Genomic DNA, 14,210 nt, shown 5'->3' on the forward strand with positions numbered 1-14,210 from the left:
TGGTATCATTGGATTGCATTCTGAACGGCTGCTGCAACCTTCCTGTACCATTCTAGGTTTGGGTCCTGTGCCTCAAAAACTAACAGTGCCCCCTTAAATAAAGAAAATCCCCTTACCATTTCCTGAGTCACGAATCTCTTCAGTTCTTCAGTTACTTCTTCCTCTTGTCTCTCTTTGTCCTTTCTCCGGGCCTCCAATTCCATCAAGTCTTCACTAGTAAACTCCTCGTGTTGCACAGCAAGGAGTTTAATGAAGTCGTCCTCTTGAAGATCTAGCTCCAGCTTCTTGCTGAGGGTCACTAAGTTGCTGAAGACCTCTTTGGACTCCTTATCCACCTTCTCAAGTCCACAAAAATCATGAACAACCTGCGAGCTAAGGTTTTTCCAAACCCCATTCATGGTGACAGCCATAACCTCACACCAAGCAAAGTCAATGTTTTTCATGGCCTTGTAGATGTTATAGTCCTTCCAAAATTGTTGCAAGGTTGTTCCAGATTCATCACTTGCCTTTACTGCCTGACAAAAAGTGTGACGTAAATAACATTTCTTGAAAGTCGCTATAACTCCCTGGTCCATAGGTTGGAGCGACGTCGTATTCGGTGGCAAATGCACTACTTTGACATTGGGATGAAAGTCATCCATGAATGGGGGCTGGCCCAGAGCATTGTCAAGCAGCAAAAGAATGTTGAATGGGATGTCCTACTCCAAGCAATATTTCTGTACCTCTGGGATAAAGTGGTGGAAAAACCAGTCCTGGAAAATGGCCTGTGTAACCCAGGCTTTGGGGCTACTCTTCCACACAACAGGAAGAGAGCCTTTGGCTATGTTTTTAAGGGCTCTTGGGTTCTCTGAAAGATAAACTAAGAGAGGTTTTAGCTTCATATCACCAGAAGCATTGCCACTAAACAAAAGAGTTAGCCTATTCTTTGCTGCTTTATAGCCTGGCATCAAATTTTCCTCCTTACTGATGTAGCTTCAGTCTCACATCCTCTTCCAGTACAGTCCTGTCTCATCCACATTAAAAACCCACTCGGGTAAATGTGTTCTTTCATCAATAATTTCTTGAAGCATTTCAGGAAATTCCTGGGCAGCTACCATATCTGCACTCGCTGCCTTGCCACTTACTTTTACATTGTGAAGGTTAGCACTAACCTTGAACCAATGAAACCAGCCATGGCTGGCACTAAAAAATGCGCCCTCTGATTCTTTACCGTGTTTCTTTTTCAAGTCTTCATAAAGGCTTTTAGCTTTCTCTTGAATCAGCATTAAGCTGAGTGGGACCCAATGCTGATGCTGATCCTGCATTCACACACTGAGAAGTTTCTCCATCTCTTCCATCATTTTTCTATGCTTCCTCAATATTATTGTTGACATCAGCAGCACAGCAGACTTCACATGTTCCATAATCTTGTCCTTGTTCTTTAGAATTGTGCCGATGGTTGAATGATTCATGTTACAAGAATGAGCAATGTCTATCATTTTTTGCTTTGCTCTACTCTCTCAATAAGTTTCACTTCTGTTTCCATCGTTACCACTTGGTGCTTCTTACCGGTACCAGCTACATCACTGCTACTTTTATGCTTGCTTCCAGACACCCTGGACTTGAAGTAAAGATACTGTACTACTGTACTCTACACAGTACTGTAAAGTACACAAAAGCACAACCACTTGTAGAGGATGCAAGCATGTGACACGTACACTAGACACATGAACTAACTTACATGACTGGACATGTGAACGCATGCTCACAACTTTGAAGGGTCACAACTTGAAGGTTTGTATGTAGGGGACTAACTGTACTAGAGATGAAGCAATGCTGGGTAAGACGGTGTTGGGAGCCCAGTACAGCTAAAGTGGAAGAACTTCTAACACCTCATACATAATAGTCAATTGAGATACCAGAAGGGACATACCTTAGAAATAAGAACCATGTCCTAAAGAAAGAACTATTTTATATTTTCCCTGAAAACAAAGCTCTGATAAAACCTTCATGTGTGAGAAAGCTTGGACCCAAGTTAGAGTAGTTCAGAAATACCTAGGGCGTCTGACAAATCTATCTCAATAAAATTTAAAACCATGCCTACAGAAGTTTAAGGTAATCAGCCTTGAAATGATCAGTAATTGAACTGACTTCTATAATAAACACCAATTTGCTTCAGAAGAGGATAACAGAATCCATTCTCTAAAAGGTATCACAATCTAAAGTTACTAGATACTTTAATTAATTAGCTAATTAATTAATTTTAATCCTTAATCAAAGGAGTGGATAGAAGCAATTAATACAAATCCACAGTGAGATTCAGATGTACTATTTAGCAGACAAAGACATTTTAAATTGGCTGTTATACTCAAAGAACAAAAAGAAAACATGTTATAGGAATTAAAGAAAATTATAATTTTCATGTGTGAACGGATAGGAAATTTCATCAGAAAAATGAAAACTTTTTTAAAAGATCAAATAAATATTATATAACTAAAAAGTACAGTAACTAAAATGAAAAACTAACTTGATGGGCTTAACACCAAATTAGAGACAGAAAAGAGTCAGTGAATTTGAAGATGGATCAATTTTAAAGTAATATAATCTGAAGAACACAAAAAAGAAATGGAAGAAAAATAAACAGAGCCCCAGAATAAGCCAAAAATTTCCCAAATGTAATAAAAAATATAATGAATTAGGTATCTTAGAATCTCAGAAAACCTCATACAGGATAAATAAAAAGAAAAAATAACAAGGAATGTGTGAGTTAGTATATAAACGGATATTCTCCATTTCATTACTTGAGCATTGGAGTTCTTAGGCCAAAGATTAAATCAGTTTTTTTTAAAAAGTTCCTGGGAATTCCCTGGCGGTCCAATCGTTAGAACTCCACGTTTTCACTGCTGTGGGCCTGTGTTCGATCCCTGGTCAGGAAACTAAGATCCTACAAGCCGTGCTGTGGGGCCAAAAAATAAAATAAAATAATTTTCCTGTTTCATTTTCTGTTACCAGATTCAAAATATGAGAATAGGATTGAGGAGACCCAAAAGAATGTGTACCTCAAGACCTAGGCTGAAATGCACAAGGACATTTTTAGAAAGCAGGTGAGTAAAGGGACTTATGAAAACTCAGAAGAACCTACATACTGTTTTGTTTTGTTTCAATTTTTTAAATTGAGGTTTAGTTGACGTATAATATTAAGAGCTTACAGACTGTTGATGATACTAGGTAATTTCCTGTGTAGGAAAAAAATTATCTGCTTTAAAATTTATATTGGAAATATCTCATTGAAAGCATTAAGATTTCTCTACATGTTGTCAGGGAGTGGCCTAAACATAATGAGTGTTCTAATAATGAACGTTATCTGTGGGTGCTTATATAAAGTTGATAATCACCTTAACATAAAGGAAAAAGGAAGATGAAGAAAAGATTATTCAAACAAGAATGGTATTAGCTGGCAAGTACAGCATTTAAAGGAGAAGTGTACTTACCTAAAAACTGGAACACTTAACAGCTGATAACTATCCTTCAGAGTTCTTCATGGCCTCTGTTCTGACATAAATCATCTGTGAACATGCTTCAGACATCACAAGACAACCTTTTCAGGGTCTTATGCATTCATAGTAAGATGAGTTTCTAGACAATTTATCATGATGTAAGACCTTGGATTTTGATGTTCTTGTACAAATGAGTAAATCACTAAAGTTCAATTTAAAGAGTCCATTGAGGGAGTTCCCTGGTGGTCCAGTGGTTAGGACTCTGCACTCTCACTGCTGTGGGCCCAGATTCAATCCCTGGTCAGGGAACTAAGATCCCACAGGCCATGCAATGCAGTCAGTAAATAAATAGTCCACTGAGTTTTACCCACATTTAATTCAATCAGATTCTCTTGTTTAAAAATTAAATGACTGGCATTGTTTTTAATTATCCTGACAGTGTATAACATAATGTCCCCTTTTCCAGGGATTCTTGATAAAACTCTGTATGTATTACGAGATACATGGGACGTCCATGTTGGTCCAGCAGTTAAGACTCTGTGCTCCCAATGCAGGGAACCTGGGTTCGGGGAACTAAATCCTGCATGCCACAACTAAGAGCCCACATGCCGCAATTAAAGTTCCTGCATGCCACAACTAAAGATCCCCCACACTGCAACAAAGATCCCACACGTGGCAACGAAAATCCCACATGCCACAACTAAGACCCGATGCAGCCCAAATAAAAATATTTTTAAAAAAACCAAGAAACAGCGATTATTGAGTCTTCCATGGTGCCACAGCTACCCAATATGGAGGCAATCATGAGAAATTAAAGTCCTTAGAAGGAGAAGGGAAAAGAAGTTCACTCATGGTGAACTTCTTTGTTCCTCATGATGTGTAAACATTTTATTATCAGAAAATCCACCCATATCTAGTGCTTGTGGGATTACATGCTCAGCTTAGAATATTCATTAGTAAGGGGAGAGGTAAATACAAATTTTAATTTTAAAATTTTCTGATAGTAATTATACTTTGTACCTCTAGTAAATATGAATAAATATTGAGTTTTGTATATTTTCATTTATTGAAAATGTAGGAGTTTTTTTATTTGGGTCTCATTCTTTTTGTAATTAAAGAGAGGAACAGGGCTTCCCTGGTGGCACAGTGGTTAAGAATCTGCCTGCCAATGCAGGGGACACCGGTTCGAGCCCTGGCCCGGGAAGATCCCACATGCCATGGAGCAACTAATACCATGCGCCACAACTACTGAGCCTACGTGCCACAACTACTGAAGCCCGCAGGCCTAGAGCCCACGCTCCACAATAAGAGAAGCCACTGCAATAAGAAGCCCACACACCACAACGAGGAGTAGCCCCCACTCGCCAAAACCAGAGAAAGCCCGCCCACAGCAACGAAGACCCAAAACAGCCAAAAATAAAAATAAAATAAATAAATTTATTGTAAAAAAAGAGAGGAACAAGCCATCTATTAAAGCAGCAAATGCCCCAAAACCAAAAAAGCAAGAAAGAAAAGAAAAAAATACCTCAACCTAGGCACATAATCGTCAAACTGATAAAAAATACATATAAATAAAAAAGCTTGAAAGCAACCAGAAAAAAAGCCATAATACATACAGAAGGACAACAATAAGAATGTCCATTGACTTCTTTTCAAAAATAATGGAGAGTAAATGACATTTCTAAAGTGATGAAAGAACAAAACTTGCAACCCATAATTCAATATTGAATAAAATATCCTTAAAAATAAGGGTAAAATAGGGGCTTCCCTGGTGGCGCAGTGGTTGAGAGTCCCCCTGCTGATGCAGCGGACACGGGTTTGTGCCCTGGTCCGGGAAGATCCCACATGCCGTGGAGCGGCTGGGCCCGTGAGCCATGTCCGCTGAGCCTGCACGTCTGGAGCCTGTGCTCCGCAACGGGAGAGGCCACAACAGTGAGAGGCCTGTGTACCACAAAAAAAAAAAAAAAAAAAAGGTAAAATAAAACATTCCCAGATAAATAAATTAAAGTTGACAGAATTTATTGCCAGCAGATCTTCACTACATGAAAAGCTAAAAGATGCAAAAATATATTAGATGGGATTCATATCTATAAGAACATATAAACAACACTAAAATAGTGAATAAGCATGTAAATATAATAAACTATTTTTGTCTCAAAAGTTTCTTAAAGGCTACTAACTAAAGTTTTTTTTTTTTTAATGACACCTTAAGGGAGGTTTGCAAAGTATGTAGAAGGAAAATATATGACAACAACAGCAGCAAGAATTGGGATGTGTAAATAGAATTAAACTGATGCGAGGTTAGTAGAATGTAGAAAGAATAAGTTTTGAGTTAAAAAAAGGTAGTAATTACAAAGTACACAGTGTGAAGTGTTAAGGGTGAAATGGGAAAATATTGACTCTGAAATGGCTTGATGAGTTATCAAGCTATGGAAAGACACAGAAGAAAATTAAATGCATGTTAATAATCAAAAGAAGCCAATATGAAAATGCTACATACATACTGTGTGATTCCAACCATATGACACTCTGAGAAAAGGTAAAGTATGGAGATAATAACAAGATCAAATGTTAGGGGATGGAGAGATTAATAGGCAGTAGAGGATTTTTAGGGCAGTGAAAATTGTCTGTATGACTACAATGATGAATACTTGTAGTTACATATTTATACAAACCAATAGAAAGTGCAATACTAAGGGTGAACCCTAATGGACTTTGGGTTGATTATGATGTGTCAAGTGGTTCATCAGTTGTAACAGATATACCACTCAGGTGGGGGACATTAATAATGGGGGAGCCTATGCATGTGTGGGGACTGCATTATTTGAGAAAGCTCTGTACATTCCTCTCAATTTTGCTGTGACCTAAAAGTACTCTAAACAAATTTTTAACAAAAAATTTTTAAAGAATTTGGTAAGTTATAACTGCATATTTTTAGTTCTAGAGAAACCATTAAAGTAAATATAAAATAATGTTACTAAGAATGCAATACAGAAGATATATAACACTAAACAAAAATTTTATTATCCCAAATGAAGGCAGTAAAAGAACAACAGAGTAACAAGAAACAGAAGAGGCAGTAAGAAAATGAATACCAAGATATTTCATTTAAGTATAACATATCAATAATTACACTAAAATAGAACAAATATATAAATAAACATTCCAGTGAAAAGCAGACATTGCTGGATTGGAATAAAAAGCCAGATCCAAAAGACAAAAAAAATCTGAAATTAAAATAATTTTTAATTTTTCCTTCTTCCACCTATGAAAAAGGAGTGATCCATATTTAGACATAATCAAACTGTCAAAAGTCAAAGACCAAAAAACTCTTGAACACAGCAACAAACATCATAGCAACTCATTATGTTCAAGGAATCCTCAGTAAGATTAACAGCTGAGTTCTCATCAGGAACATGGAAGTCAGAAAGCAGAGGGATAACATATTCAAAGTGCTGAAAGAAAATATTTGATAGGCAGCAGAAATACTCTTCAAAAATGAAGAGACATTAAGACATTAGCAGATAATCATACCTGCCCTACAAGAAAAACTAAAGGATGGCCTTCTAGTAGAAATGAAAGAACATTAGAAAATAACTGAAATCCACATGAAGAAATAAAGAGCACCAGTAAATGTAACTAGATAGGTAAATATAAAAGACAGTATATAGGGCTTCCCTGGTGGTGCAGTGGTTGAGGGTCCGCCTGCCGATGCAGGGGACACAGGTTCATGTCCCAGCCTGGGAAGATCCCACATGCCGCAGAGCGGCTGGGCCTGTGAGCCATGGCTGCTGAGCCTACACATCCAGAGCCTGTGCTCCGCAGCAGGAGAGGCCACAGCAGTGAGAGGCCCATGTACCACACACACAAAAAAAAGACAGTATAAACATATTTTATGTTTGTAGATATTTTTTTCTACTACATATAGAAGACAACCACACAAAGCAGTAATTATAAATCTGCATGGAGTGTACATAATGTATTCAGATGTAATTTGTAGGACAATAAATATATATGTATATTATTGAAATTAATTCAAACTAGACTGCTATCAATTAAATTATATTCATTGCAATCCCTAGGACAACCATTAAGAAAAGAAAAATTGGAGATATGGGAACATATGTATATATATGGCTGATTCACTTTGTTATAAAGCAGAAACTAACACACCATTGTAAAGCAATTATACTCCAATAAAGATGTAAAAAATAAGAAAAGAAAAGAAAAATTAAAATACAGTAAAATCAGTAAGAAGGGAATTAAATAGTACACTAGATAATACTTATCTAACACAATATAAGGCAGTTATGGAGGAATAAATAGGGAGGGAGGCATAAACCACTTAAAGGCAATAGCAAAATGATCTTAGCTTATCAGTAATCACAATAAATGTAAGTGGATTAAACACTCCAATTAAAAGGCAGTATATGTCAGAATGAATTTTTTTTTTCGTGAGCCAACCATATGCTGTCTACAAGAGATGTATTTGAGATACAAACACACAAATAGATTTAAAGTAGAAGGAAGGAAAATAATATACCAAACAAAGCAAAACTGAGCTGGAATGCCTATATACACTAATATCAGAAAAATTGACTTTAAGACAAAAATTATTAGTACACACAAAGAAGGATATTTTATAATGTAGAAAGGGCAATTCATTAAGAAGATATAGCAATTACAAATATAAATACACCTAACAAGAATGTCCCAAAACAAATAACACAGAAACAGTCAGAATTAAAGGGACAAATACACAAGACAACAATAATAGCTGAAAACTTCAATATCCAACTTTATATAATGAATAGAAACAACTAGAACAACTGGAATATCAACAAGGAAATATAAGAATTGAGCAACACTAAAACAGCTAGATATATAGAACATTCTACTCAACAGTAAAATATACATTCTCCTCACGTTTACAGGTATATTTTTCAGAAAAGACTAAAACGTAGAGCATAAAACAAGTCTCAATGAATTTAACATGAAGGAAATCATGGAAAGTATTCTCTCCAAACAAAATAGAAGGAAATTAGAAATCAATAACAGAAGGAAATTTAAGGAATTCAAAAACATGTAGAAATTAAACAACACTTTCCTCAATATCCAAGAGGGTGAAAGAGGAAATCAGAAAGGAATTTATAAAATACCTTAGCATGAATGTAAACAAAACTACTATCTATCAAAAGCTAAGGATGCATAGTAAGCAGTACTTATGCAGAAATATATAGCTGGATATGCTTATATTAAAGAAAGAAACATCTTAAAGACATAATGTAATCTGCTTATATTTTACCTTTTGAAGCTTAAAAATAAAGCAAACTAAACCTAAAGAAGGCAGAATAAAGGAAATAATAAAGGATGGAAGTAAACGAATAATAGAAAAACAGTAGAGAAAATCAATAAAAACAAAAATTGTTGTTTTATGTGATCAATAAAATAGACGAATCTTTATATTGTTTAAGAAAAAAAGAGGACAGTAAATGCATAAAATCAGGAATTAAATAGAGGATATACTATGACCAATTGTATGCTAACAAATTAGATAACCTAGACGATATGAGGAAAATTGTGAGAAGACACAAACAAAACTGACTAAAGAAGAAACACTAATATCTGTATAGACCTAAACAAAAATACTGATATAATAATCAAAAAACTTATCACCAGGAAATATCCAAGTGCAGATGTCTTCACTGGTAAATTCTACCAAACTTTTAAAGGAAAGTTAACACCAATACTTAACAAGCTCTTCCCCAAAAATGAAGAAGAGAGAACACTTCCAAACTCATTCCTTGAGGCCAGGATGGTCTTGATACTAAAATCAAAGACATCACATAAAAACTACACATCAATACCCTTTATGAATATTGACCCCCAAATCCTCAATGAAACACTAGCAAACCAAATCCAGCAATATACAAAAATGACTGTAAACCACAAGTGGGATTTAATGTTGAAATTCAATGAAATTCAAATGTTGGTTCAAGATATGAAAATCAATTAGTGCAATATACCACATTACTAGAATAAAGGACAAAAATCACATGATCATCTCAATAGATGCAGAAAAAGCACTTCACAAAATTTGATACTTTTCATGAGAAAAAAACACTGGAAGACAAATGAACAGAAAGGAATTTTTAAAAATCCCACAACTAATTACCACTGTTAATGGTGCAAGGCTGAAAGCTTTTCACCCTAAGATCTGGGGTAGGATAAGCATGTTTGCTCTCACCATTTCTGTTCAACATTGTAGTAGATATTCTAGCAAGGGCAAGTAGGCAAGAAAAAGAAAAAAAAAAAGCATTCATATTTGAAAAGGAGAGGTAAAATTATATCTACTTGCTAATGATACAATCTTTTATATAGAAAATCCTAAGAAATGCACATACAAAAAACAATTTAAGCTAAAAAATTTTTTCAGCAACAGTGTAGGATACAAGTCATACAAAAATTAAATGTATATCTATGCAGGAGCATTGAATAAGCTCAAAATGATATTTAAAAAACAATTCCATTTATAATAGGATCACAAAACGTAAAATACTTAGTATAAATTTAACAAAAAGTGTTAAATAAACAAAGAATGCAAGGTTGTTTTAACATTTGAAAATCAAGCAATGTAATTCACCCTTTCAACAATCAAAAGGAGAATAACCAATTGTTATTTCAATAGATACAGAAAAAAACATTTCACAAAATCCAACATGCATTCATGTTAAAAAACAACTTTTCTCAAACTAAGAATAGTTGGAAATGTCCTGAAACTGATAAGTGACATGCAATTAAAAAACAAACAAAAAAAATCACTTATAGCTAATAGCACACTTAATGGCGTAAGATTTTATTGCTTCTCCTTGAGATCAAGAATAAGAAAAGGATGTCCACTTTCACTACGTCTATTCAACATCATTATGAAGCACCAAACTCTTGCAATAATGCAAGAAAATGAAAGACATAAAAACTACAAAAGAAGAAATAAAAGTGTCCTTACTTACAGAAGATAACGTTTACATAGAAAATCTCAGAAAATCTACAAGACAACTACTTAGAAACAAATTTAGCAAGGTCACAGGATACAAAGTGAATATAAATACAAAATCAATTGTACCAGCAGCAAACAATTGTACTACCAGCAGGCAAATGTAAAATAAAAATTTGAGAATCCCATTCACAGTAACACTACAACCACAAACACCTAGAAATTAACCACAGATGTCCAGGTCTTCTACACTAAAAATTACAAAATATTGCTGAAAGAATTTGAAGAATACCTAAATAAGTGGAAATATATGGCATATGTTCATGGATGAAAGACTAAAATTTGTTAAGATGGCATTTCTCACAAATTGATGTATATAAATTCAATATAATGACATTCAAATCCCAGGAGTCTTTTTGTAGAAATTGACTAATTACTCTAGTTGTATTAGAAAATTCAAAGAACCTAGTATAATCAAAGCAATTTAATACAGAAAAAAGAGCAAAAACTGCTAAAAAGTTACAGTAATCAAGACAGCTTGCTATTTCAAAAAGATAGATACATAGATCAATGAGACAGATTATAGAGTCCAGAAATAGACCTACACATATATGAGCAATTGACTTGCAAGGCAATTCAATTAGGAAATGAAAGTCTTTTCAAAAAATGGTGCTGAAAATAAGTATCAACTCTTACTTAAAATCATATATAAAAATTAACTCAAAATGGATCATAGATCTAAATGTAAAACCTAAAATTATAAAACTTGTAGAAGAAAACAGGAGAAAAATTTTGTGGTCTTTGATTAGTAAAAATTTCTTATATAGAACACCAAAAACATAAAATATTAAAGAAAAAAATGATAAATTGGATTAAAAGGTACTTTTGTTTTTTGAAAGACACAATTAAGATATGTAAAGAGAAGCCACAGACTGGGAGAAGATATTTGACACCTCCACAAAGAACTCGTATCCAGAATATACAAAGATCACTACCTGATATAAAGTATAAATTTAAATAATTCTACCTTCCTATTCTTAAAATTCAAGAACCTCAGAACAATCACTCCTCTTAAAATATTGTATCTTTCTCCCTAGTTGTTTTGAAGAACTTCTCTTTATCTATAGTATTCTGCAATTTCACTGTAACATATTGGGGAGAAAGATTTCAAGGATATATTTTTACTTATTTTTCAGGAGTTGTACTTACAATATGAAAGATTCATGTCTTTCGTAAGTCATTATTTTCAATATTGCTTCTATGTGATTTTCTTCTGGAATTCCTCACCTTAATATGACAACTTCTCTTCTATATATTTCATCTCTATACCTCTCTGTGCTCCTCAGTTCTGGCTTCTACTTCATTAATCTCTCTTCAGTGGTATCTAATTAGATATTTAACCCAACTTCAGAGTTTTTAATGTCAATGATTATATATATTTCACTTTCAGATGTTCTATTTGGTTCTTTTATAAACAAGTATAACCTCTTTTTATGATATGTTCTCTTTAGTTTATGATACTTCCCTTTATGGCTTTAATCATTTTAAACAAATGTGCTTATACCTCCTCTTTGGAAGTCCTTGGAGTTTAATCCTAGTATTTGTTGAGATTCCTATCTTCCATCCACTACATTGTTTCCTAGTGTGTTTTAAAATTTTTGTTTTTAAACTCACCTACATTGGAGCTTTATCTGTAAGAATATCTGTAAGATCCTTCTGGGAGGGCATGATCCTTCTGGGTTTTTGAAGTTTTGCATTTGTTTCTTCCAGGCACTCCTGGAATATATCTAGCCTCTAACTACTTTTTACATTAAATTTTTATTTAAGGATAATGGCATTGCATCAAGAAACATGTGGAAATTTTAAATGCAAAAAATGGTATAAAGCCACTGGTACAAATTTTAGGGAAGACTGTCTATTCTGTTTTGTTTTTTTTTTTTTTTTTTGCGGTACGCGGGTCTCTCACTGTTATGGCCTCTCCAATTGCGGAGCACAGGCTCTGGACGCACAGGCTCACTGGCCATGGCTTGCAGGCCCAGCCGCTCCACAGCATGTGGGATCCTCCCAGACCGGGGCACGAACCCATGTCCCCTGCATCGGCAGGCAGACTCTCAACCATCAGGGAAGCCCTATCCTGTTCTTATGTATTGAAAAGATCATGATCCTAAGGTTGACAGACATAAACTTGAATCATAGCTCTGCCACATAGTAATTTTAAGGCTTTGGGCAAATCTCCAGCATGCTCTAGACCTCAGTTTTCTTGTCTGTCAAAAGGAGATAAAAAAGCTTTTATTCATACTATTCATATAAAGATTAAATGAGATCATGTATATACCTAGTCAGTGCTTGAGCCCAAAATTATTGGAGTCATCCTTGAGTCTTAATTTCATACTGAATAACTAATCTATTAAGGAATCCTTTCAGGATCATAAGAGACTACCACAAGCAACTATATGCCAATAAAATGGACAACATAGAAGAAATGGACAAATTCTTAGAAAGGTACAACCTTCCAAGACAGAACTAAGAAAATATAGAAAATATGAACAGACCAACAAGTACTGAAATTGAAACTGTGATTTAAAATCTTCCAACAAACAAAAGTCCAGGACCAGATGGCTTCACAGGAGAATTCTATCATTTAGAGAAGAGTTAACATCTATCCTTCTGAAGCTCTACCAAAAAACTGCAGAGGAAGCAACACTCCCAAGCTCATTTAATAAGGGCACCATCACCCTGATCCCAAAACTAGACAAAGATATCACACACAAAAAAAAGAAAAGAAAATTACAGGCCAATATCACTGATGAACGTAGACACAAAATCCCTCAACGAAATACTAGCAAACAGAATCCAACAGCCCATTAAAAAGATCAAACACTGTAATCAAGTGGGATTTATCTCAGGGATGCAAGGATTCTTCAATACATGCAAATAAACCAATGTGATACACCACATTAACAATCCGAAGAATAAAAACCATATGATCATCTCAATAGATGCAGAAAAAACTTCTGACAAAATTCAACACAGATTTATGATAAAAACTCACCAGAAAGTGGGCAAAGAGGGAATCCACCTCAATGTAATAATGGCCACATACGACAAACCCATAGCGAATATCATTCTCAATGGTGAAAAACTGAAAGCATTTCCTCGAAGACCACAAACAAGACAAGGATATCTTCTCTTGCCACTTTTATTCAACAGAGTTTGGAGAGTCCTAGCCACAGCAATAAGAGAAGAAAAAGAAATAAAAGGAATCCAAACTGGAAAAGAAGAAGTAAAACTGTTACTGTTTGCAGATGACATGATACTATACATAGAAAATCCTAAATACACTACCAAAAATTTACTAGAGCTCATCAATTAATTTGGTAAAGTTTCAGGAAACAAAATTAATACACAGAAATTTCTTGTATTCCTATACACTAACACTGAAAGATCAGAAAGGGAAATTAAGAAAACAATTCCATTTACCACTGCATCAGAAAGAAAAAAATACATAGGAATAAACTTACCTAAGGAGGCAAAAGATTTATAGTCATAAAACTATAAGACACTGATAAAAGAAATCAAAGATGACACAATCAGATGGAGACATATACCATGCTCTTGGATTGGAAGAATCAATATTGTCAAAATGACTATACTAACCAAAGCAATCTACAGATTCAATGCAATTCCTACCTAACTTCCAATGGCATTTTTACAGAAGTAAAACAAAAAATTTTACAATT

General features: G+C 34.5%; 1 protein-coding gene and 1 non-coding gene across 2 annotated transcripts in view; one reads left to right on the forward strand and one right to left on the reverse strand.

The window, feature by feature from the left end:
* The window catches only part of AGBL4 (ATP/GTP binding protein like 4), a 1,318,619-nt gene that overhangs the window by 1,202,760 nt on the left and 101,649 nt on the right, over nucleotides 1-14,210 (reverse strand). The gene's annotated exons all lie outside the window — the stretch shown is intronic.
* On the forward strand, nucleotides 3,713-3,785 carry TRNAE-CUC. Its single transcript has one exon. It is a non-coding gene; the product is annotated as a tRNA-Glu (tRNA).

This window comes from Phocoena sinus, chromosome 1, assembly GCF_008692025.1.
Source record: "Phocoena sinus isolate mPhoSin1 chromosome 1, mPhoSin1.pri, whole genome shotgun sequence".
NCBI classification, from domain to species: Eukaryota; Metazoa; Chordata; class Mammalia; order Artiodactyla; family Phocoenidae; genus Phocoena; species Phocoena sinus.